Here is a 22,978-nt window from a genome sequence, read left to right on the forward strand (position 1 = left end):
CTATTGCTGTGAAGACATGCCACAACCACGGTAATTCTTCTAAAAGGGAACACGTAGTTGGCACTTGTTCAAATTCAGGGATTTAGTTCATTATCATTACGCTAGGTGACATGCAAGTAGATATAGATCTGGAAGAAGAGAGAGAAGAAGAGGGAGAAGGGGAGGAGGAGGAGGAGGAGGAAGAGGAAGAGGAGGAGAGAGAAAGAGAGAGAGAGAGAGAGAGAGAGAGAGAGGGAGGGAGAGAGAAGGGAGGAGTAGGGAGAGAGAGACAGAAACAGAGAGATACAGAGACAGACTGGGCCTGGCTTGAGCATTTGAAACCCTAAAGCCCACCCCCAGTGACATTCTTTCTCCACTAAGGCCATACGACTTAATAGAGCCACTCCCTGGTGACCAAGCACTCAAATGTATAAGTCCATGGCAGGCATTCTTATTCAAAGCACCACACCAAGACTGCTGTTGGCTTCCTCTGGTGTGGGTAATTATACTGTATATTGGATTCGTAATGCTGTGTTTTGACACCATCCATGCAAGATTATCTTTAGCGTTTTTTATTGGTGGGAAAAACAATAATTGAATACAACTTTTAAAAGTAAAAGGCCCGAGCATCATATTAATGCGTGTATATATCATTCATGCTTATACAGACATATTGCTTTCTCTTTTATGCAGTTATTCTTTTCTGCTTTCTCTTTTATGCAGTTATTCTTTTCTGCTTTCTCTTTTATGCATTATATTTACTTATTGTGTGTGTGTGTGTGTATGTGTGCACACACACATGTGTGAGGCTCATTGTCAGGCACCTTTACCTGCTAAGACATTTTTCTCTTTTAGCAAACATTCATATATTATATAGCATGTACTATATAGTATATATTACTGTATATAATATAGTATTAGTATATTATATAGTATACATTATATATAATAGACTATGTATACTATATAATTTATATATACTACATACTATACATAATATGATATAATATTATAGTACATAATATTGTATTGTATATTTCTACATATACATATAATACTATGCATATTATATGTAGATATACACTATATAATATATAGTGTGTATATATATGTTATATATACTATGTATAATATAGTGTGTGTAATATATATTATATATACTATGTATAGTACATATATAGTATATGCACCATATTATATAGTATATATAGTATATAATAACATATAATATATAATATAGAGAGAGTATATATAGTATATATAGCTAGAAACTGTAAGTAAGATATGATTCATGCCCTTAAGTGATTTGAATTCAGTGATGAAGGCCAAGTACAAGTGACAAACACATGAATGTCTGCTATTGGATCAATGGAGAATTGTAGGTCCCAGTATAGGCTCTTCTGTAGTAAACAGCAAATAGCTTTTCTGATGCTGTACTCAGGCTGGAACAGTCGCCCAAATGAGAGAACTCTCAACAAACCTACACATGTTACAGATTGATCAAGGAGAGGAATGTATCAGGAAAGAGATTTCTTTCTTCAAAAAATGAAAGAGGCCAATTTCTAAAAAACAAGTGCATAAGAGTACTTTCTGTGTGCCTCATGCTATGAGGATTATCATGGAGTTTTTAAATATAAGGAAACTTTTGATGGAAAGAACTGATTTTGCCTGAAATGACCAGCATAAAAATAGCAAGAGTGTGGTTGAAAAGAAGTGCTGTCAGGGAGAAAACCATAACAAAATAATGACACTTACTAAATGAAGAACAAAAGTTAAGATGTAGTGTACCTAAGATAATGTATATTCATACATAAGGCCTACTTTGATGATAGCCACACAAGAAGATGGCAAGGGAGATATGTTATTATTAGCCCATAATATATAGCTCCTTACCTTAGCACCTTTACCTGCTAGGACATTTTTCTCTTTTAGTAAACATTCATAAATGCCTACTATATATTATATAGTGTGTACTATATAGTATATATTACTATATACTATGTAGTATATATAATATATTATATATAATATATTATTGAGCATATTATATAGTATACACATATAGTATACTATTAAATTATTGTATACTATACATATAAAATATATAGTATACATATATAGTATATCATATATTTCTTAGCAAAGTGAATCTTGTTAAGAGGCAGAATTCTGGGGTTAGGATTGCTGCCCTATTCTCTCACCTGCCTTGAAACACAGGACTTAGAAGGTGGTGGAAGGATGGATAGTCTTTACAGGAAAGAGTGAGCAAAATGGACAAAAGAAACTCTATTGATAAAGACAAAGATTAAAAACTGAATGTAAGGGTCCATTAGGAGACAAATGGATAAAGATACGGCGATGGATATACAGCAGAATACTATCCAGCCATGAAAAAAGGAAATCCTGTTATTTGGGACAACATGGATGAACTTAGAGAACAGCAAGGCAGGCAACAAGAAGACAAATGACACACCCTCTCATTACGTATGCAGAAGCTGAAACTGTTGATGGCTAGGGAGGGGCAAAGGAAGAACAGTCAGCAGTGATGGGTAAGGATGAGATGGAGGAAGTAGTAGTGCTGCTCCATGTCAATAACATACTGCAGATTTCAGAAAGGCTGCAGGAAAGGATTTTGAGTGTTTTACCCACAATATATAAATGTTTGAGTAGACAAATGTTCAATTGGATTTGAACATTAAGCAATGCATTCATGTATTAAAATATAACATGGCTCCCAGTAAATGTGTACACTGTCTAAATGATACCTTTTGAAAAAAAAAAGATTGAGAAAATATTATTCTCATAGAATTGAGTGAGAGTAAATCAATGGTTACCGGTAGCTAGGTGGGCCTGGATGAGAAGTGAGGGAGGGCAAACAGGGAATGGGGACAGGGCGGAGCTACAGAGGAGGAATACCTACTAAAGGCTGCATCAAATGGCACAGTCATTGTAGTTGACAGCAATCAGTTACAGTCTTGAAAATAGCTAATAGGGAAGGTTGGATCTACAGTGACTGGCCATGCAGATTACTTGATACACTGTGTACAAATACTCAAGTAGTACACTGTGCCCCATAAATAGATATAATCATGCAACAACTAAGCATACATTTGGGTATCTCTCTGTCTTTGTCTCTGTCTCTGTCTCTGTCTCTGTGTCTCTCTCTCTCTCTCTCTCTCTCTCTCTCTCTCTCTCTCTCTCTCTGTGTGTGTGTGTGTGTGTGTGTGTGTGTATGTGTGTGATGTTTAAATGTTCATGTACTAAAGGGAAGAAAGGTTGGGAGAAGAGCATGGCCACAAGCTTGAAGGAAGAGAATAGGAGAAAACGTCAGTGAACTCGGGCTGTGCTACCCAGGTGAAAGAAAGAAGGGTTTGACAAGAACCTTAAATTACCACAGCAAGTTAGGGGTTGTCTTAGTCTTCTAAGCAATAATAAAGGAGACTTCCAGGAACAGAGCTGACATCATGGCGCTCTCATGGCAGTGGGTGTGGCCATGAGAGGAGGAGATGGGAACAGACAGCAATAAAGAGGCTGGAAGCAAGTGTAGGTGGCACTGCAAAACACCAACAGCACAGAGCAACTGTCACACTAAGAGTCTGTTTACTTAGAACAGGGATTACAGGAGGGAAAGCCTATTGGTGCTTCACAGCCACTTGAATCTGGCTGACCTAAAACTGATTAGGAACTCTGTCTCCAAGAGTCTTCATGAACTAGGGTGAAATTTTGCATTCATAAGCCTCAGCTGCATACAACTTCCTGCCCCCAACTCACACTGACAGTGGCTGGGAGGGGCCTCCCAGACCTCTCCAGATGAAGTGTTCTGAGGAAGGCTCTTTAATTCCACTGAGGTAAGAGTAGAGTGGCTTTTTCCCCCTAGAATATTTCACTTATGTAAATGGTTCCATAGCTTAAATCATTGGCAAACCCATGGATTTAATCCAGGCACTGCCTAGTCCGAAACCATAGGTCAAATGAGGTCAGTTTCAACTGACCCTTTGAGCCACATTAGTTGGGCAACTAAAAGTCATTCCATCAAGATTGAAGCCCCAGGGACAACTTTCCTCTCCCCCCCCCCCAGTCCCAATTCTGTGTTTCTGTGAGAAACAATCTCCAGAGAGACAGGTAGATCAGAAGACAACAGCAACACAGCTAGGCAGCCCCTGAGCAGGAGCAAGGAGCTTCAAGCTAAGCATCCTACTGCAAATAAACCAAGGTTGCTTTTAGGAAGACAGTCTCAGACTCATTCACGTTTCAACTGTTGAGTTGTTATCGTGTTGTTGTTCTGTTTTTTTATTTTGGTTTTGTTTTGTTTAACTTTTTCCTTTATAGTTCTCTGATACACTACGACTAAGGTCGAAATGAAAAACAGCCACAACCACCACCAACAACCACCACCTTGAGGAAAGGCTGCATGTGTTAGGAACTATAAAGAACTATAAAGAGCTCTTCCACAGGAGGCCTATCCGCCGTCGTGTGTGCCGCCACCATGTCTCTAGTGATCCCTGAGAAGTTCCAGCACATTTTACGAGGACTCAACACCAACATCGATGGGTGGCAGAAAATAGCCTTCACCATTACTGCTATTAATGGCGTGGGGCGGAGATATGCTCACGTGGTGTTGAGGAAGGCGGACATTGACCTCACAAAGAGGGCTGGAGAACTCACGGAGGATGAGGTGGAGGGTGTGCTCACCATCATGCAGAACCCACAACAGTACAAGATCCCAGACTGGTTCTTGAACAGACAGAAGAATGTGAAGGATGGGAAGTACAGCCAGGTTCTGGCCAATAGTCTAGACAACAAGCCGCATGAGGACCTGGAGTGGCTGAAGAAAATTCGAGCCCATAGGGGGCTGTGCCATTTTGGGGGCCTTCGTGTCCGCCGTCAGCACACCAAGACCATTGGCTGCAGGGGCCGTACTGTGGGTGTATCCAAGAAGAAATGAGTTTGGGGCCTTTGCTGTTAATAAATAGTTTATATACCTATTTAAAAAAAAACTGAAGCATGCCTAGAGTCTTACTGTTACCAAAGAATTACTACCTAGATGCACCTAGGAGTGAGGAATCATTCAGCTTGGCTGGTTTTCCATGGAGAACAGCATAGTTGACAGTTGCAGCCAGGGCACAGTTGCAGCCAGGGCACCGTCTGCTGAATCAGGAAGTTTACAGAACGGGGTTGAGGGGGGGAAGGCAAAACCCCCTGGTAATTTGTCTTTGTGTATTCCAGTCATAAACAAGAGTTCCCTCACTTTGCATGCGAGCCTGCTGTCACCTTAGCTGTGTTTATCATTTCAGACAAAGCATCTTCAGGAAGCAAGAACATCCTTCTTTCTTGACGGGCACACACTGATTAAATCTTCTGGAGAGAAGTTAGGCAAAGCAGAAGCTGCCTCCTCTCCAGTCGGAGAGAAGCAGATTTCCCGGCACACAAATCTTCTTCCCTTTTCTCATTGTCAGGGAAAATAAATAAAGGTGATAAAATTTTGTGGCAAATTTCTACTGAAGATGTAGCAGTTTGTGTCTGAACTCAATGCTGAATTTTTCCTACCAGCTTTGTGAATTATCTAGTAACAAAAAGAATTGTGAAGCAGCTGAGGTGTATTCTCTTGATTCAGAAAAACTGGAGAATGCAAGCAATGATGAAGCTGATGGTCCGGAAGAGCTGCACCCCCAAGATAGTACACCCCCCTCAGGATAGAAGATGCAGAAGAGTGAGGCTTAGTTGGAGATTTTGCTGGTGGCAGGAGACTGGAAGAAAGGAATTGGCAGCTCCCCGCAAACTGATTAATGCCTGGATCTCCAGAATGTGTGGTTGTTTTTTAAAAAAAAAAAAAAAAATTGGGTACTGGCCTACCCTGCTAACAGAAATATATCCCAGTTAAAAATCTGGAGAAACAATTACATCAGTGGCACATGTGCTGATCGGAGCAGCAGAGCTTGTCTTTTTAATCTTCCCTGTTAGAAATATAAAATCTACCTAATAAATCACACAGCTCTGTAGACTTCACAATTCGCCAACATTAAAAAAAAAAAAAATCCAGATTTTACAGCAGTTATCTGCATTGCCAACTAGCTGCTAAGAGCTATTGAAACCAAAGGACTTGGTCTGAGAGGTAAAATATCTTATGTGGCTGCTAAAACCCATCTGCATCACTGCAGAGATTTCTGATTTCTGTCAGAAACCTGTAATTGTGAGGGAGGATATAAGCCTCTTGGATCACCACCCTGCCAACTCAATGCACGGACTGCCCTTTTCCATTCTTCCCAAATAGCTGGCACTTAAGCATCACCATGGGCAGGAAAGTGGGACTCCCAGAATGCACTTCTATCCCCTGCTTGCCACAGGTCAATAATTCTTACATCACTGTATACAGCCTGAGTTTTTCTTCCTCACTCCCAAACTTAGAAAACTACTAATTAGCTCACGAAGAAACAATATGTAATCTCCCTACCACAGCAGTAGCCATACGTGAATGGAACGCACAGATGTATACTTTCATGCTTCACCTAATAAAGAGAAGTAATTTCCATCCAGGCAAGCTCTAAAGACTGCACTTCAATCCTCCCAGGAAGGTGGGAGGCGTGCTTTGTGCAGACTGGCCCAGCCTTTGATGGATTTATTGAGAAGACCTACTGACTAGAATAAACACAGGAGCGTACCATGGTTGAGAAAGAGGAGCAACAGGCTTCCAGGAGCCCATAAAACAGTCATCAGGCTGAGAAGATCACGTTGACAATGTGTTAGGGAGAGAAAGAAAGGCATTTCTGATGTTTAACGTTAAGTAAAATTGCAAACGCAAAGTGAGCTAGTAGCCAGTGTCTGTCTAGAACTGCTGGGGAAAAGATTCTCCGATTCTGACCCACTCTTTGTGCATTGCAGTGCCAGGGCCAGGATCACTGCTTAGCTGCCCAACAGGGGAGGCCAGAGTAAAGAGAAAAAACTCACTTTTACTTAAATTTGCATTGACCTCCAGTGTCCAGCAGTGATGAGATACTGACCTTGAAATGTGGGTTTTTTTCCAAAAGATGAAAAATTAATATTAAGAACCTGACATTAATGGAGGAAGGAAAGAATGAAGGGAATGGAAGCCTAAGGATTAAATATCCAGCCTTTCTGAACACAGAAGCTACTTATGAGGAAAAAATGTGTTCTGGATTTAACCAGTGTCTGGAATACTTTGTTCAGATCCTGAATTTAGGATTGATGTTCATCAAGAAACTGTTAGCTTCTTAACATCACAAATTCCTCTCTATCCTCTGTACAATGGTCTAAGTTATACTTCAGGTCTCTAGTGAGAAGCAAGGAGTGAAGAGAGAAGATGACAGTGTTTTGCACAATGCCTGGAAAATAGTAAGCACTTGGCCAGTGCTACCTGTCCTACAGGGTTCTCACTGTCCATTGCATGAGCAAGGAGACAGTCCAAGCTGTGTAAGAAGAAGAGCCTGTCTGCGTCCTTTATTCCTTGTGGCACATTCAGCTGAGCCATTCTCAACCCTAGGAACAGGCTCTGCACAGGCCCTGCGGAAGTTCCCTGAAGAATGTAGTGCTGGCAGGCATGCAATCTGCTCACAGAAGGTGCACCATCTCCTCCCACCCTAACAGATCTCACGGCAAAGCATCAGGTGTTTCACTGCCCCTGATAATTTACATTCATTTTCTTTACAAAAGGGAAGACACCTAGCTCCAAACAAAGTGAGTGGGAAACAGACAGCAGGAATCAGCCAGAAGGAAGAAGATCTTGAGCAACCAAATCCAATAATCCTCTCTCATTACTGCCAGAACACTGGAAGCAGAATCCTAAGCATCTTTGCGAGTGAGCACCTTAGCCAACTGCCTTCCCAGCTGATAGGAACAGACAGCCAACCATGAAAGCATGAAAGCGCTTCTTGCCACAAAAGAGAAGCAGAGAGGATTATGGGTGAAAACCATGGCCATTGGGTATCCAGGTTTGCTCTCTTGTTGTGGCACTGTACAGACCCACTCAGCTCAAGGCTTGAGGGTATTTCTCTTTGGACCACTGCTGAGAATTTCATCTGCAACTATAAAACATGCTGTGCCTCTGATAGCAACTGATACACCATCTTTCATGCTCTATAAAACTCACATGCAGCTGGTATCCACTTCAAAGCTGCAGACAACTCACCCAGGATGAAAGCACACAAGACATTCAAAGTAAAGATGGCTGGATGTTGCCTGTTAGGGGCCAGTGGTGGTGTAACAGGGAAGACATTTTCTACATGTACTTATGGAAGATTTCAAGCCTAAGTGTTATCCTAATTTCAAAGTGTGTTGCATGTGTGTCTATAGGGTTGCCCATGAGGTGCTTTATGGTCATTGTCCTGTGCTTTCTGTTCAATCCAAGGGGTGGCTGTCATGTCAGGATGTAGGCAACCACCAGACAGGTCCTGTGAACTGCCGGCAAACCTCTTTTACCTGAATTACATAACCAGAATGGTAAACCAGACATAATTTGGAGGTCTATAGATGGTTGAGAAAAGGGCAAGAAGCTTGGCAGATCATGTGACAAAGTACAAGACACAAGTCAGAGAGGATCAGGAGCTGTGGGGAGCCATCATGCCAGGTCTAGAATCCAGTCTCCGGGCAGCTGACTAAGGAAGGCTTCATTCCTTTCTTCAAATGCCCTTTTTTCCTTCCCAACACTTAAGACTGGGACCTTACTCTGTAGTGAACAGTGTCTGCCCTGACCTTTGAGATTTCCAGGCAGCTGCTTGTTGTCTCAGATGTAGACTTACAAGGCATTATATTTACTCTATTATCTATAAAACTCCATCTTTAATGTATAAATCACACAAATTAAGGCTTTGTATATTTACCAACAGAGTGTTATAATTATGTATCTTTTCCTTTCTCTGTAACACTTTGAAGGCAAGCACCATGTCTTTTTTCTTTTTTTTTTTTTTGGACAGGGTTTCTCTGTGTAGCCCTGGCTGTCCTGGAACTCACTCTGTAGACCAGGCTGGCCTCGAACTCAGAGATCTGCCTGCCTCTGCCTCCCAAGTGCTGGGATTAAAGGCCTGCGCCACCACCGCCCAGGCTAGCACCATGTCTTATATTGAGTACTTATACTACATATTGAGTACTATTCATGATACTGAAGATTCTCAAACCAACATTTTTTCTGGATTAATAAATAAAGGTGCATGTTAAGGAGCTGTTGGTTTGTGAACAAACACAAAAGGAAGCAGAGATTGATAAGATAAGACAGTAAATTAAAGTGAAATATTGCCTGACTAATTGCCTTTCCATCAAAACATGGTTCCAAGCTGTAACATTAGTGCAGTTTTTATGCAGGACCTAGATTTTAACAGGCCACTATATAACATTTGTATCTTTAGGGAAGGAGTGGCAAATTGTGAGCTGCCAAATAATGTTTTTAACAGACAAGCCTCAACACTAACTGCCCAACAAAAAAAGATGTAGAACCTTGTCTTTATTTATTCTGTTTAACATTTTTATCGACTACTTGAGTAATGATAAGAAGACTTCTTATCAGCCTAATGATGGCATCATGCCAGGAAGGGCAGCCAGCGTGCTACACCCAGGAATCAAGATCTATTAAAAAAAAAAAAAAAAAAAAAAGCTTGGCATCAAGCTGAATTCAACACCAGGCTAAATGTAAATTTATACACTTTGGTTCAAAGAATAAACAAACTCAGAATGGTCAAGGCTTCAGATAGGAATTAGTTTGGATGAATGTTATAGCTAATTGGCAAACATCATGTCTTCTTAACATCCGGCAATGTACAAATGAGTCTCATCTTTAGATTACAACAGCTCGATCACCCACAATTGTTCTTATGAATATCTTAGGGTCTCTAGATAAATAGAACCACCACATACATGCAGGACAGGGATTTTGTATACATATATAAATTGGCCATCTTCAAGATGGAGACTTGGAAATATGGCTGTGTAGTTCAAAGGCCCAATGGCCCAAGGCTGGTGGTATAAATCCCAGTCTGAGCCTAAAGTCTCTTAACACAAAGGTCACCAGGGCCAAACAATGTTGCCTCATTGCAGACAAGCAGAGGGAGAAGAAATTCAGCCTTCCGTTACCTTCTGTTTTATTTTGGACCTTCAATGGATGGAATGGTGCTCATCTTGGAAAGGGACAGCCACTAAATTACAAATACCCTCACCGTCACATTGAGAAGTAATGTCTGACCAGTTCTCTGAGAATCCCAGACCATTTATGTCTGATTCAGAGACCTGCAAAACCAGCTATCCAGATTGTAATTCTGAGTGTGACAGGTGAGGCATCAATGCAGGTTTGAGACTCTAACAGACAGAGGTCTCCCTCACAAATCTGTACCTGTAGTCATTATCTGCTCTGGCTTCTGACTCCTGGCTTCTGACTGTAAAGCCTGTAGTTGGAATCTTGACATAGGGAGGCATATGGAAAATGAGGCAGAGGTGAGCCAAGAAAGCAATGGGCAGGAACAATGAGCTAGGGAGTTGTGAAGCTGCTAGCTTTGAAGACCAGCACTTCAGAACAGAAAGGGGCAGTCACAATGCTACAGGCACCCACAACCGTTGTCTTACATTACATATCCCAGAAAAGAAACCACACAGAGAATCCCAGTAACGGACCATTCTCTTCTTCAACCAACACTACTTCAGCACCAATCACGACAAACGTATGGAAATGGACTTCTCCTACCTCTAAAGAGTGGAAAATCAAATGAAAATGCTTTTTCTTACTCAAGACTTTTTTCTACCGTCCATGTTGCAGTACTGGGAACATGAGACGTTTTATAACTAACTCTCTCTTTCCATCTTCCCCAGCTCTCAACCACCGTGTTCACACATAAAAGTGAAACAAAACAAAAAAGGCTGGGGCTATAGAACCAAAAAGGGGGGAAAAACATGTTTAAAAAACAAGAAGAAGAAGCAACAACATATAAGGAGTGAGGTAAATAGAATTCTTACCTGTGAGTTATAAAAAATGGAAAGGTAAGGAGAGTTTTATAGACCCAGAGAGTGATGAAATGAAGAGAAAGACATCAAGTCCACCCAAAAGGTGATAAAATATTTTATTTGTCTTCTGCTTGTGAAAAAGAAAATAAATCATTAAAATGCCTGCCAGGGTGCCCAGGGGAAAGGGCATCGGATAGGACTTGGCTATAAATGTTGTAGAGGTAATAAAAGAGTTGGTTTTGTTTCCTTAGCATTTTTCTGGGCTGAGCCTTCCTATTTCAACACAGGAATCATGGACAGTGGTAAAAATGAACCCGCTGCAGGGCACATATTATTGTCTCCCGGGCTGGCCTGACTCACAATCTCTAGGGCAGCTGTTTCTGCAGAGAGCAGATTTCTATTTCATTGACCCTGCAGGACAGGCCGCCAAACCCTGGGCCTTCTGGATTACAGCTTCTTTTATGTTCACAGCTACTAATGACTCCATCATACCTTCTATAAAATATTTATTTTTCCTAGTCTTTGGAATTGAAGATGGAGACAGGCTCCTGCCCCAAGGCACTCATTCTCCTGTCTAAAGGGCCTTGGATTAATTCTATTGTTGTTTAGTGATGTATTTCAAGTGCCTGGAGGTAGAGAAGGGTGTCAGGGTAGCTGTTATAATAGCAACTGTGGGTTTTATTTAAACCTGAGGAGGATTAAGTAAGAATTTTCAGAAGAGGTAGGATTTCCATTAACCCGCAAGCTCACCTCCAGCATCCTCTTTGAATATAGTCTTTATGCTTGAAACATCAAGCTGTCCTGCAGACATCTAATGGCTCTACTAAGCCTCAGCTACAACTCCTGCTCAGAACTATATTTCTCTAGTCTGTGATGACTATAAAAATTAGGAATTAAGAATGTCCAAATGGACTGAGCTTCAAAATGAACTGAACCCACACACTAGCTGATGTGCTTATAAAAAGATAAAAAGAGGGGTTATGTTTTATGTCGGTGTGTGGTAAGGTATGGGGGAAGGGGATGTCTCAGCAGCCCCATGACAAGGCATCCCTTCCCCCTGAGGCATCCCTTCGCCCTGAGGGACCAGCCACGGGAGACAGGGACAGTATAGTAGAGAATAGAGTTTATTCAGGGCTTGGGGAGAGGAGTTAAGAGGGTAGTAGAGGATGAGAAAGGCAGAGAGAGAGAGAGAGAGAGAGAGAGAGAGAGAGAGAGAGAGAGAGAGAGAGAGAATTCGAGAAATAGAGGATGGCCATGAGCATGTGAAGGAGGGGGGAGTAGGGAAGGGGTGAGGGGACAGAGCAGGACCAAGAAGACAAGAGAGGAACAAGAGATCAAGAGAGGGAGAAGGGGGCAAGCAGCCCCTTTTATAGTGGGTCAGGCCTACCTGGCTGTTGCCAGGTAACTGTGGGGGTGGAGTTTAGACAGAATGCTAATATTAGCCTAGCCAATATTGATCTCTACAACTATGCAGACATCCAAACAAGATCTAGAAGAGTTTAGTCACAATTTTTCCCTCTGAGGCATACACAGAAAGACCTAAGGATAGCACAGAACCAGGACATAGCAGAAGAGGTGACATATATAAAACGGAAATTCCTTTGGCTGCCTTTCAGTAGAACTCCACTATGATGGCATGTGACAACCTGCGACAGGCTGTCAACATCGTCACAAGCTTTAAAAGAGCTCCACTAATTTAGCGGGTCAGTGCACAACAATACTCAGAGGCACAGATTCAATGCTAACAGCTGCAACTATGCTCTTGGAAGCATCCCCAGGAAGGCTAGAGAGGTCAGTTCTCCCTTTGTGGTTGTATACTGGCCATTCACAGGGCCACTTTTGATATTATTGGCCAAAACCACTTCTCAAATGAAAACATGGCTGAAGAGAGAATCTCTGGAATATCTCTCTAGAATGAGCCATGGCTCCCTATATTCCAGACACATACACAACTCATGGTATTCAACAGGAACGTTGGCCCTGCATGCCCATTCGTTGTCTGAATTCATTGTCTATTCAGTGGAAACCCATATTGCATCCTGGATGACTCAGGGGAACAGTAATGAGGAGATGAGTAATACTCTCTTGAAGTCACTAGTTAGGATAAGAGCAGTTGTTCATTGCCTGACAGGACAGGTTTCTCAGGCTAGCCAAGAACTGAACAAATAAATCAATGTCACTTTACTCTCTAACATCTTAAACCCACGTATTTACAATCTGTAGCTCAGCTCTCAATTCAAAGAAAGCTTTCACCAAACCATGCTTGGGGTCTTAAGTGACAGCAGAGATGGACAGGAGACAGGCGAGACACAGCAGAGGGAACATTTGTCTCACTGGTGGAGAGAAAGCCAGAGACAGTTCACTGGTTTTCTGCACTCTGTCATTGACTCCGTTATTTCAGGAATCCTTTGTATAAAGCTAACACAATGTCTTACTGAGACTGAGTAAACAAGCATGCTAACAAGGGAAAATAGAAGCTTCAAAGCTGGCAGTACAGTTTTACAACTTGGCAACTGCTAAGGAACCTTGCCCCCTTCAGAGTCAGAACCAGAGCAGGCCAGAGAATGCCTTGGAGATTTCCCTATGCCTTGTGTCTTCCCACCTCCCTCCCCCTACAATTTTCTAATTATTCTATTCCCTTATTAGAAATTATTCTTAGACCTAGAAATTATTCTTTGTAGAGAAATATATTAAACTTCTGTTTAATTGAAAATAAGGATCTGTAAAATATAGAAAGTCTACTACCTTAGGAGCTCTAGTAACAAGTACTTCTACATGTTACTCCACATTACAGTAGGGTGGGCAATGCCTAACAGGCTCGGTGGCTTACGTTGGTGACACTCCATGCATATCTCTAAGGCTCCAATGTAAATCTAAGGAAAAGTTGGTGACCCTCCATGCATATCTCTAAGGCTCCAATGTAAATCTAAGGAAAAGTTTGGCCATTGATTGAAGCCAGGCCCCTGCTCGGTGCTTTGCTGCAGGTCACCTGTCATCCAAACAAATCCACTCTTGCTGTGCGAGATCACTGAGATCTGCTGTTGAAGAGTAACGGCCTCTCTTCTTTTTAGAGAATAGAGTGAGAAGAGAGCAGAGCTAATCATTAGACAAAGTTCGGTACTTATGCGTTAAATACGGTGTACACTCATAACGAGGACAGGCAGCTCAAGCATGGGCTTGTCTCTCGCACATGAGAAACCTCCGTCTCTGTTACAGACTCCCCGAGGATGGATATGCAGAGCAGCTTACAGTTACCATTAGAGTGCTGCACTTTGGTTGGGCCCTTGGTGATGACCTTTGAAGAGTGTCTCTGAGGATGATAAACAGATGGCAAAAGTGACCATGATTGTAGGCCGGAACATATTGGGCGGATGGTGTGCTGATGTTTGCATTCTAACTACACAAAGCCGTCCCCAGCTCAGTGATCCCTGCCAAGCCCCAGCCTTAAGCAAGATCTCTGCTCTTTCTTCTCTAATACCCTGTCTGTTTATTATTGTGCAATGACTTTGACTCGTGGGGGAACCTCCAAAAACTCCCAAGTACTCTCTTCCTACAACCTTGGTCATAAAATCAACAAGAAAGGGGACTAATTAAACACAGCAACCCTAGAGTGAGTCACGCTGCAGTGACATTAAGGAAAGCTGCGCCTGAAGCATCCTCCATGGGGATTAGCCTAGTAAAGCCCCTTCAGAAGACAAGAGGACTTTTTCATGTATCCAATGGGCACACTGTGGTGAACCACAAGTTCCTAAGCCTACTAAATCATGCCTGTTCACTTGCTGGCCCAGAAAGCTGGGAGGTGTCTCACCTACCTTCCCTCCATATACATACCCACAAACCACATACAAGCCTATTCACATCCTTCTCCTCAGCTCCAGGTCTTAGATATATTTATGTCACTCATAGAACTTAACAAGAACCATGTTGTGTCCCCCCTCCCAGCCCCCCTGAACCAGAAAACTCCGAAGGCAAAAGCATGAATCAATGACTGTGTGTGTCCTGAAGCAGAGACACCAGGAATGCTGTTTAGCCAAACAGGAGGAAGCTAATGCAGTCCAGGAAGCAGTTAAGTTTATAGCAGAGATAGAACAACCCCAAAGGCTCTAAAGAAGATGATGCTTTCCGGCCTGAGGCCTGTTCAGGGCCATTCTGTCTTCCAGGCAGGCTGAGTAGCTCAGCTGCAACCACAACCTCAAAGCACTGTTTGGAAGTAGCAGCTTAAGTCCTGCTGTGGAGACCTGCCTGGCGACTTTCAATTTCTATGCTGGGGATACAGGGTTCCAGTTGGCTTCCAAAGGGGAGGAAAAAAGAAGCAAGCATCCACAGGAAGGCGTACTTAATGCAGGAGAGGATTATATACTCTGAAGATTAGCTGAAGGAAAAGATGATGAGGGTCGCTGAGTTTCCACTGGTGTGAGAAAAATATCTTTAGGATTTCATGTCTGACGATCAAGAGATCTCTCCTCTGCAGCAGTTCCTCAGGGGAGGGAGAGGTAGTGGAAGGGATAAACTGTAAGCATCATAGCCCTTCCTAGATCCTGCCTGTGTTATTTTGGAGAGGGGGGCTGTGCATATCCACTTGCCTGTCTTCTAGTATATTCTAGCTTGAGGGGCTATATGTAGGAGGCTAAGTATTCAAAACACCAGAGAAGGATTTGAGGGAGACAGAAACCAGGCTGGTCGAATGACTTCCAGTGACTCTGACTGCTGCTAATGAAGCAAAGTGAGAAATGCAGAAATGTGACCATCCAGAGCCACAGGTCGGATCCCGGTTGCTAAGAAAATCCTATACCCCTCCGAGTGAGCCTGTGGCTGAGAATCTGTTGCTAAGATATGTACTCTGGGCTGCTTTAAGGCTGAAAAACAATGACCTCAGAAATGGGTGATAGGCCACTTTCCTCAATTAAACCACCTATACTATCTGGAGAATTAATTTCCACAAATAATATATAAAAGGGGGCTGTGTTTTATATATTAAGAGAAGCACTCTTCTCTTTCCCCAGGATAGTCCTTAAACAAAATGCTAAATAATCACAACGTTCCTTTCTTTTGGGCTGAGTCTGATGGGCATCAATCAAAATTAAGAGGCTACTCGAAAGCCTGTGGGGGTTGTCCTTAAACAGTCTCGGTCTTCAAACGCCTCTCTACCAGGACAAGAATGAGCCCACTCCAAGAAGTCACATTCTGGGAGACACTAGTGGGCCCAGGCGAAGACTTTCTGTTCTATGTGGTCACAAACACCTACGTGACTTCTATTCGAGTTCTCTTACCATGTCCTTTGAGCTATCTCAGGCCACAAGGGTGTGCCCAGAAATATTTAGCAAGTTCACCAAACAGCCAATTCCACTGTCTCTGGGAAAACAAATCAAACAAATCATGATCCAAGAGAGCTTTACTAAAACTCAGGAAGATTTGCTTTCTGTTAACCGGAGAGGCAGCGCGGGCTCCTGCTCAGTCCCCGGAGCTTGGCACCTCTGGGAAGCCTCCAACCTCTGCTACTTAGGAACTATAGGGCCAATGGTGGCTACTTAACCTCTCTTGCTTTTCTCACTTTAAAATGGGAATACGGCCTAAAACTATTCCAAATACTTTATAATAATTAAATGAATTGTGATATGCAAAAGATCTCAGATCGTGGTGGCAGACAGTAAGAACAGTATCATTGCGGCCGTCATCCTTGAAGGAATGAGGGCATTCCAGAGAGACCTTGGGGTCTCTCCTTTGGCTATCTGGACTGTTGAACTAGTAAAACAAGGTGCCCTTGTGAACTAGAATTGCCCCTAAGAATCTAATAGTGAGAAAAGGGAGGGTTGAACTGGGATGGGGCTGCCCTAGGGACAGGAAAGGGATTTTACATAGTGCTGATGACTTAGACTATCTTGGAAGAAAGTCTAGAGCTGAGATCATGATAGATCACTGATGGGCAGGACTACATCTTTCTGGGAACATACATCCTTCTAATTTACTTTTTACCTCCATTTTAAGAACCTGAGAGATGGATTTCAGGTGTCTCTGGATTGCTCCTATTGCCAATCTGACCATACTGAACAAATCTCCTTTCTCTGCTTTTTACTATTTATTTGGCTCTTTTAATTATCAAGGAAGTGTGGCCAAGCCTGGTTTGTTAGCTCAGCTGGAGAACAGACTGTGCCCTGGTAATGTTACCATTAGTGGTGGTGAACAGAATTTTAATTACTGTCTGCACAAGACCTTTGTTTTCTTTTTAAATTTTTTATTGGTTATTTTATTTATTTACATTTCAAATGTTATTCTCCTTCCTGGTTTCCCCCTCCGCAAGCCCCCTGTTCCATCCTCCATTCCCCCTGCTTCTATGAGGGTGCTCCTCCACCTACCCACCCAGCCCCATTCTCACCTCAGCACCCTACCATGCCCCTGCACTGGGGCATCAAGCCTTCACAGGACCAAGGGCCTCTCCTCCCATTGATGCCAGGATTAACATAGTAAAAATGGCTGTCTTACCAAAAGCAATCTACAGATTCAATGCAATCCCCATCAAAATGCCAACTTAATTCTTCACAGAGATAGGAGGAGCAATTCTCAAAACCCAGGATAGTGAAAACTATTCTCAACAATAAGAGAACTTCTGGGGGAATCACTATCCCTGACCTTATAGAGCAATAGTGATAAAAACCTAAAACCTGCATGGTATTGGTACAGACACAGACAGATAGACCTCTGTTTTCTACATCTTCACCCTTACTCAAAAATTGTGTAAAAAGAAATGCTTTAATCCAATTTCCAGTTGCTTTTTTTTTTTAATCAAAGCTAAGAGTCTCTTGGCAATTTTAAATGGCAATTAACACTTTGTAGCTAGCACCAAGAAGAGGTAGGGCCTATTTCCAGCCCCCTTCCCTTGAATCTGGGCTTACACACATAATCTCTGACCAATGGTGCAGAAGTGAGGCTATACATAGTGAAGCCATGGTGGCCGTGCTCACCCAGGTTGAATCTTCCAATCCCATTGCGGTGGCTTTGGCTCTGAACATGCATCATGTACATTCTGCACTGAGTGTGTTGTCATGTTACAAACCACCAATGAATACTGAGGAATACTGGCTCAGATTTGACTACTGTATGTTGTGAGTGACAGTGTTCATACAAAGTCTTCTACTCTGATCAGAACATAATGAGAGGGATGGGACAGGCTGGCCCAAAGGTAGTGAGTTACCTCCATTGATTGATCAGTTACAGATTGAACTCCTGTTCTAAACTTCCCCACTTCTCACTACCTCACTGGACGAGAGACAGAGTAAGACAAAGCCCACCTACCCCAGAACTCCCCTAATGGGCTTTAAATTGGATCTGAGAGCTTGGTAATGGGAGTCCCCTTGGGGTCTCTCTAAGTTGGTAATGGGAGACCCCAGCATACTGGACTCCTGCAGACTAAAATGCTCATTGCGTTTACATACTATCTGAATCCAGGGTATCATTCTTCAGTGAACCATGTACCCTTACATTAATGGTTTAAGTTAGGCATGGTAGAACATGCGTGCAATCACATCACTTAGGAAATGGAATTAGGTCGAGAGTTTAAGGTACTCCTCAACTATAGAATAAGTTTGATATGTACCTTGACTCAAAACAAACCAACAAAGAAACACAACAGTTTAATTACAGAAAACAAAAACTCTTAATATTTTCCTACTATCATTCCTTAGCATGTAAATATCAAATTAGTAAGGCTTTGGATTTTATTGTGCTTGACAAATAAAAACATCCTTCTCACTAGAATGCAAATATGCTTTCATTTTTAATAAATGGCAAAATTATATGTATTTCAAAGAATTGTTTTGAGATGAATTTCTTTGTAACTTATTGTTAGTAACATTGATTTGTATGCCTATTTCATTTGCTTATATGATTGGGTCATGTAAAAACTTCTCAGGAAAAAGTAGTCATGAGTAGAGGATGCTTACAACAGTCTGTCCTAAATCCCATCTTGCAGGTACCAGTTTAGTGCGACTGTAAGGATGGCCCTCCTGATACTAGCTGAAGGACCACCTAGCTGGGCCTAGCCCTGGCTGCAAACCCACAGAACCACAAGCAAATAAAACAGTTGTTGTTTCAAGCCGCAACTCCAGGGTGCTGTATTAAGCAACACATAACTGATGATAGGCCTGCACAAACGAGGCTTTCTCATCAGTAGCATTTCTAGTGCAGGTTCACACACATGAAACCTGGATACCTGTCTATCTGCCAACACATTTACCAATCACCATGTAGAACTCCCAACCTCTCATCCCACCTGTCTGAGGCCAGCGAGGTCGCTGCAGTCAGCTCACCAACTCCAGAAAAGCTACAACCAGTTAATGACCAGATGTGGGACAAAAGAGGTAAACTTTCCAATATAGGTCTTTGAAGGAAGGCATGGGAGTAACAGGGTTTTGTTCCTTGTAAGCCATGGCAGAATGTAGGGCCAGACAGACCTATATCTAGGGTCAATAGTAGTTGTTTTATTCCATGGGTCTTAGTGAAGTGGGCAGACGTGTTCAGTATATGTGCAAACCAAGGCAAAGTGAGTATCACCAGATGAGCCTCTATGGAGCAGGTCACAACTAACCATGCAACTGCTATGCTCCAGATACAGGGTACCAAGCAAGCAAGAAGTCCCAGATATCTTCTGTTTTCTGCTGATCAAAATTACTGGAAATTTCTTATATACATAAGAAAATTGGGGGGGGGTCATAGAGCAGAAGAGATAAGGTATTAGCAGTCGATGGCAGTCAGGGACACATGGCCAGGCAGGGAGGTAAGAGTAGAATCCAGTGAGCCATCCTCAAGTGTCTAGGTTGGCCCTGTCCTGGGATGTTCTGCTGTCTAAATTCCACTTCCGACACCCTGGGGCTTGGTTAACTTTGGATAACTCAATGTTCTTCTCTATGAAATGTAGATATTAATATAATCTACCTTCCAGGAATGCCATGATGATTATAAGAGAATCGTACATAGAAAACTTTAGTCTGGTACCCAAGGAAGTCAGAGACAAAATATTAGCTGTGGTGACGTTGATGATGGTTAACAGCAGAGTTATGGATTTATTTATCACCTTATTATTTTTAATTTTTATTTAATCATTTAATATTTATTTTTATGGTTCAATGTTTAACTATTTATTTATTTTATTTATGTTTATTTTTACCATTGTGTTTATGATATTCCCAGAGCTATGGTTAACACTGTTAGAAGAAATTTTCTTTGCCTTGGAAGACAACCTTCCAACCCCTTGCTGGACCTTCAACTCTCTGATCTGCAGCTATGAAGGACAACTAGTAACACACACTCATAAACTGAAGTAAGAGTTCACGTACCACCCTCTCTCTTACCCTAGGGGAAACTGATGATAACACACAGATACTTGCTTGTCTTCCTGAGTCTAATTAGAGCAGCACAATGTTATTTATTCAGAAAGGCAAAGAGAAAGGCATCCCTACCAGACATTTTACAGAGTCTGCTTTGTACTTGAAACGTGTAATTATCATTAACAAACACTGTTCCTAATAATTCAATCTGCTCTCTGGACAAGAAAAGAAATGCAAACACGGCCCAGGCCCAATCACCTCATGATCTCAGACAACTTCCTCTAGGTGCTTGCCTTCCTCCTCGACACCCATCAAACACAAGGTGGGAGGTCTGTTTGCCAGTCAGAGGCCTCGGGGCTAGGGGCTGGCATTCCTAATAGCCAGGGAAGGACGACTAGGCAGAACAGAGTTAGTCCTTATCACCACAAAAGACAGTGCATGGCATTGCTGCCTGACCTGGTAAACCAGCCCTCTGCTTTGATCTCTTCACCTGGGAAAATGGAGGTCAGGGCTAGCAAGCTAATCTGGGCAGCCTCTGTAGTAAGCACCACATTGAAGACCAAAATCGAGTAAAAGACAATTCCAATAAATGCAGAGCTTTAAATGTGATCACACTTGTGCCCATCAATTCTTCGTTGGAACAACAATTCTTTGTTGGTCCTGTTTTGGGTCATTCCTAAGCCTTACCATTTAAATATCTGAGGATTTTGAGCATCCGATAATTAGTATTCATGTACACTGAATTTATTCAGAATGTATTTCCCTTGATAGGACTATATTCAAGCATCATTCCTCACCCCACATAGACCCCCATGATCTACGAAGATCACTTTATGTTAGTTCTCTTCTAAGTAATCAAATACGAGACTTCTGTAATACCAGAGATGCCTTTAATCCACCAAACAGTCCCTGGGCTTGCAGACTTCCTCCTGTTCTGAACAAAAATATAGCAAGCCCAAACTAGCATTCCAAGCCCCAGAACCACAGAACAGTAAACAGAAGCAGGTTAGGATCGGGCAGAAAACTGGCAAACTGGAGAACACTGAGCTCCAAGATATGCAGGAGTTTGTAAGCATGCCCAACAGGCTAAGCAAGAGCTTCTGACTGAAGCCCAGGGGTGTCTGTATTAGCAAAGTTCTTACCTTAAGAAAGACAACCTGGTAGTTGGTCTCTATGCTGCGGGGAGCCGGTCAGCATACAACGAAGTAAGCAGTCTACCAGAGAGAAAAGGACAGAGTCAGAGCTGCCCACTGCCCCATTACATCCCTGAGCCGTTGGGATGTTTTCTAACAACAACAACAACAACAACAAAGGTCTCCAGATGTTTGAAGACCTTTCAGACTAGAACAGCAACCACATAATGAATTGAACAATATCAAATGCACGAAATCCCTGGAATCAAGTCAAGGTAGGGTCATTGGTTTAACAGAGAGTGAGCTAACGTTTATTAACACACACCTGGGCCTCAACTAATTGGGTATGCAATAATGGTGAAATCAAGCACCCCATCAAATCCCTCCACAAAAATGGCTGATTCCCAGAGGGCTGACTGGCAGAACTCGCCACATGGACTTACACACCAGGCTGCTTGGCAAGCCGTTGCAGTCACACGTTCACACCTTCAACACATCCACAATGAAGACTCTATACCACTTAACCCACCTAGGTTTGGAAGACAGCCCTACCCAGCTGATGAAATAATGACAACATGAGACTTGAACCTGGACGAGGAGGTGGGAGGGAACTGGAATATCCCTCTGTGAGCACTCAAAGAAGCAAATATAACAGACAACGAATATACCCGATTAAAGATGGTTCTGTCATTTACACAGCTCTATCTATGATAGTTCTGTGGTCAGTTTGACTAAGGATATTGGTACTCATTGTTAAACATCAGTCCAGATGTGGGGGGGGAATATCCTCTCTCTCTCTCTCTCTCTCTCTCTCTCTCTCCTCCTCCTCCTCCTCCTCCTCCTCCTCCCTCCCTCCCTCCCTCCCCCTACCTTCCCCTTTCTTTCTTTCTTTCTTTCTTTCTTTCTTTCTTTCTTTCTTTCTTTCTTTCTTCCTTATTTACCATGTGTTAACATTTGAACCTTCCCATTTAATCATGAAGAATCTAAGAAGGAAAGTTAAGCCCCCAAGAAGGAATTCTGCCTCTAAATTACTTCGAAACTCAGCATGTCAACAACAGCTTTTCTGCAGATCCTCAGCTCACTGGCCAATTCTCTGAACTTCATATTTGCCAGACCCTATCACCATAAATTCCTTAAAATAAATCCCTCTTTTATATAGTTACAAACAGGACCCTCTGAAGACCTTAACTAATACATCATCTATTTTTTTTTTTAGAGAAGAGTTAACTTTATATACTTGCACATGGAAAGGGGGCAAGCACAAGTCACTAGCAGGATTTACCAAGGGCTACAAACAGGAAAACAAAACCACCCAAGCAGAAAGCATGCAGCAACCTGACCATCCGCCTTGTTCCAGGGATAAAATTACTATTTCTAGAAGGATTAAGGGAGTCCAGATTCTTGAAATATTTTCCGTAAATAGTATGATTTCTCCCAAGTTTGGTGGGAATTATACCACAGCTGTCCGAGGCTGTCATCCTGGCCAGAGGATGACACGAAAGACCTCTCTATACAACAAGGAGCAAATCCACAGATAAACTGTCACAAGCAGGTCTGGAAATTCAGGTAATAAACACTTAAGTAATAATTTTTTTCAAAACGCAGTTT

The 22,978-nt window shown here is 42.3% G+C and overlaps 1 protein-coding gene and 1 pseudogene across 1 annotated transcript in view; one reads left to right on the forward strand and one right to left on the reverse strand.

Annotated features, from left to right (window-relative positions):
* Positions 1-21,451, reverse strand: part of Lypd6b (LY6/PLAUR domain containing 6B) — a 52,139-nt gene extending 30,688 nt beyond the window's left edge. The window contains exon 1 of the mRNA XM_028769300.1: positions 21,380-21,451. The gene's annotated coding sequence lies outside the window, so the exon portion shown is untranslated. The remainder of the gene's footprint in view (positions 1-21,379) is intronic.
* Positions 4,466-4,924, forward strand: LOC114622796 (annotated as a pseudogene).
* Positions 21,452-22,978: the final 1,527 nt, after the last annotated feature.

The sequence above is a fragment of the Grammomys surdaster genome, unplaced genomic scaffold, assembly GCF_004785775.1.
Source record: "Grammomys surdaster isolate TR1022 unplaced genomic scaffold, NIH_TR_1.0 191, whole genome shotgun sequence".
NCBI lineage: Eukaryota > Metazoa > Chordata > Mammalia > Rodentia > Muridae > Grammomys > Grammomys surdaster.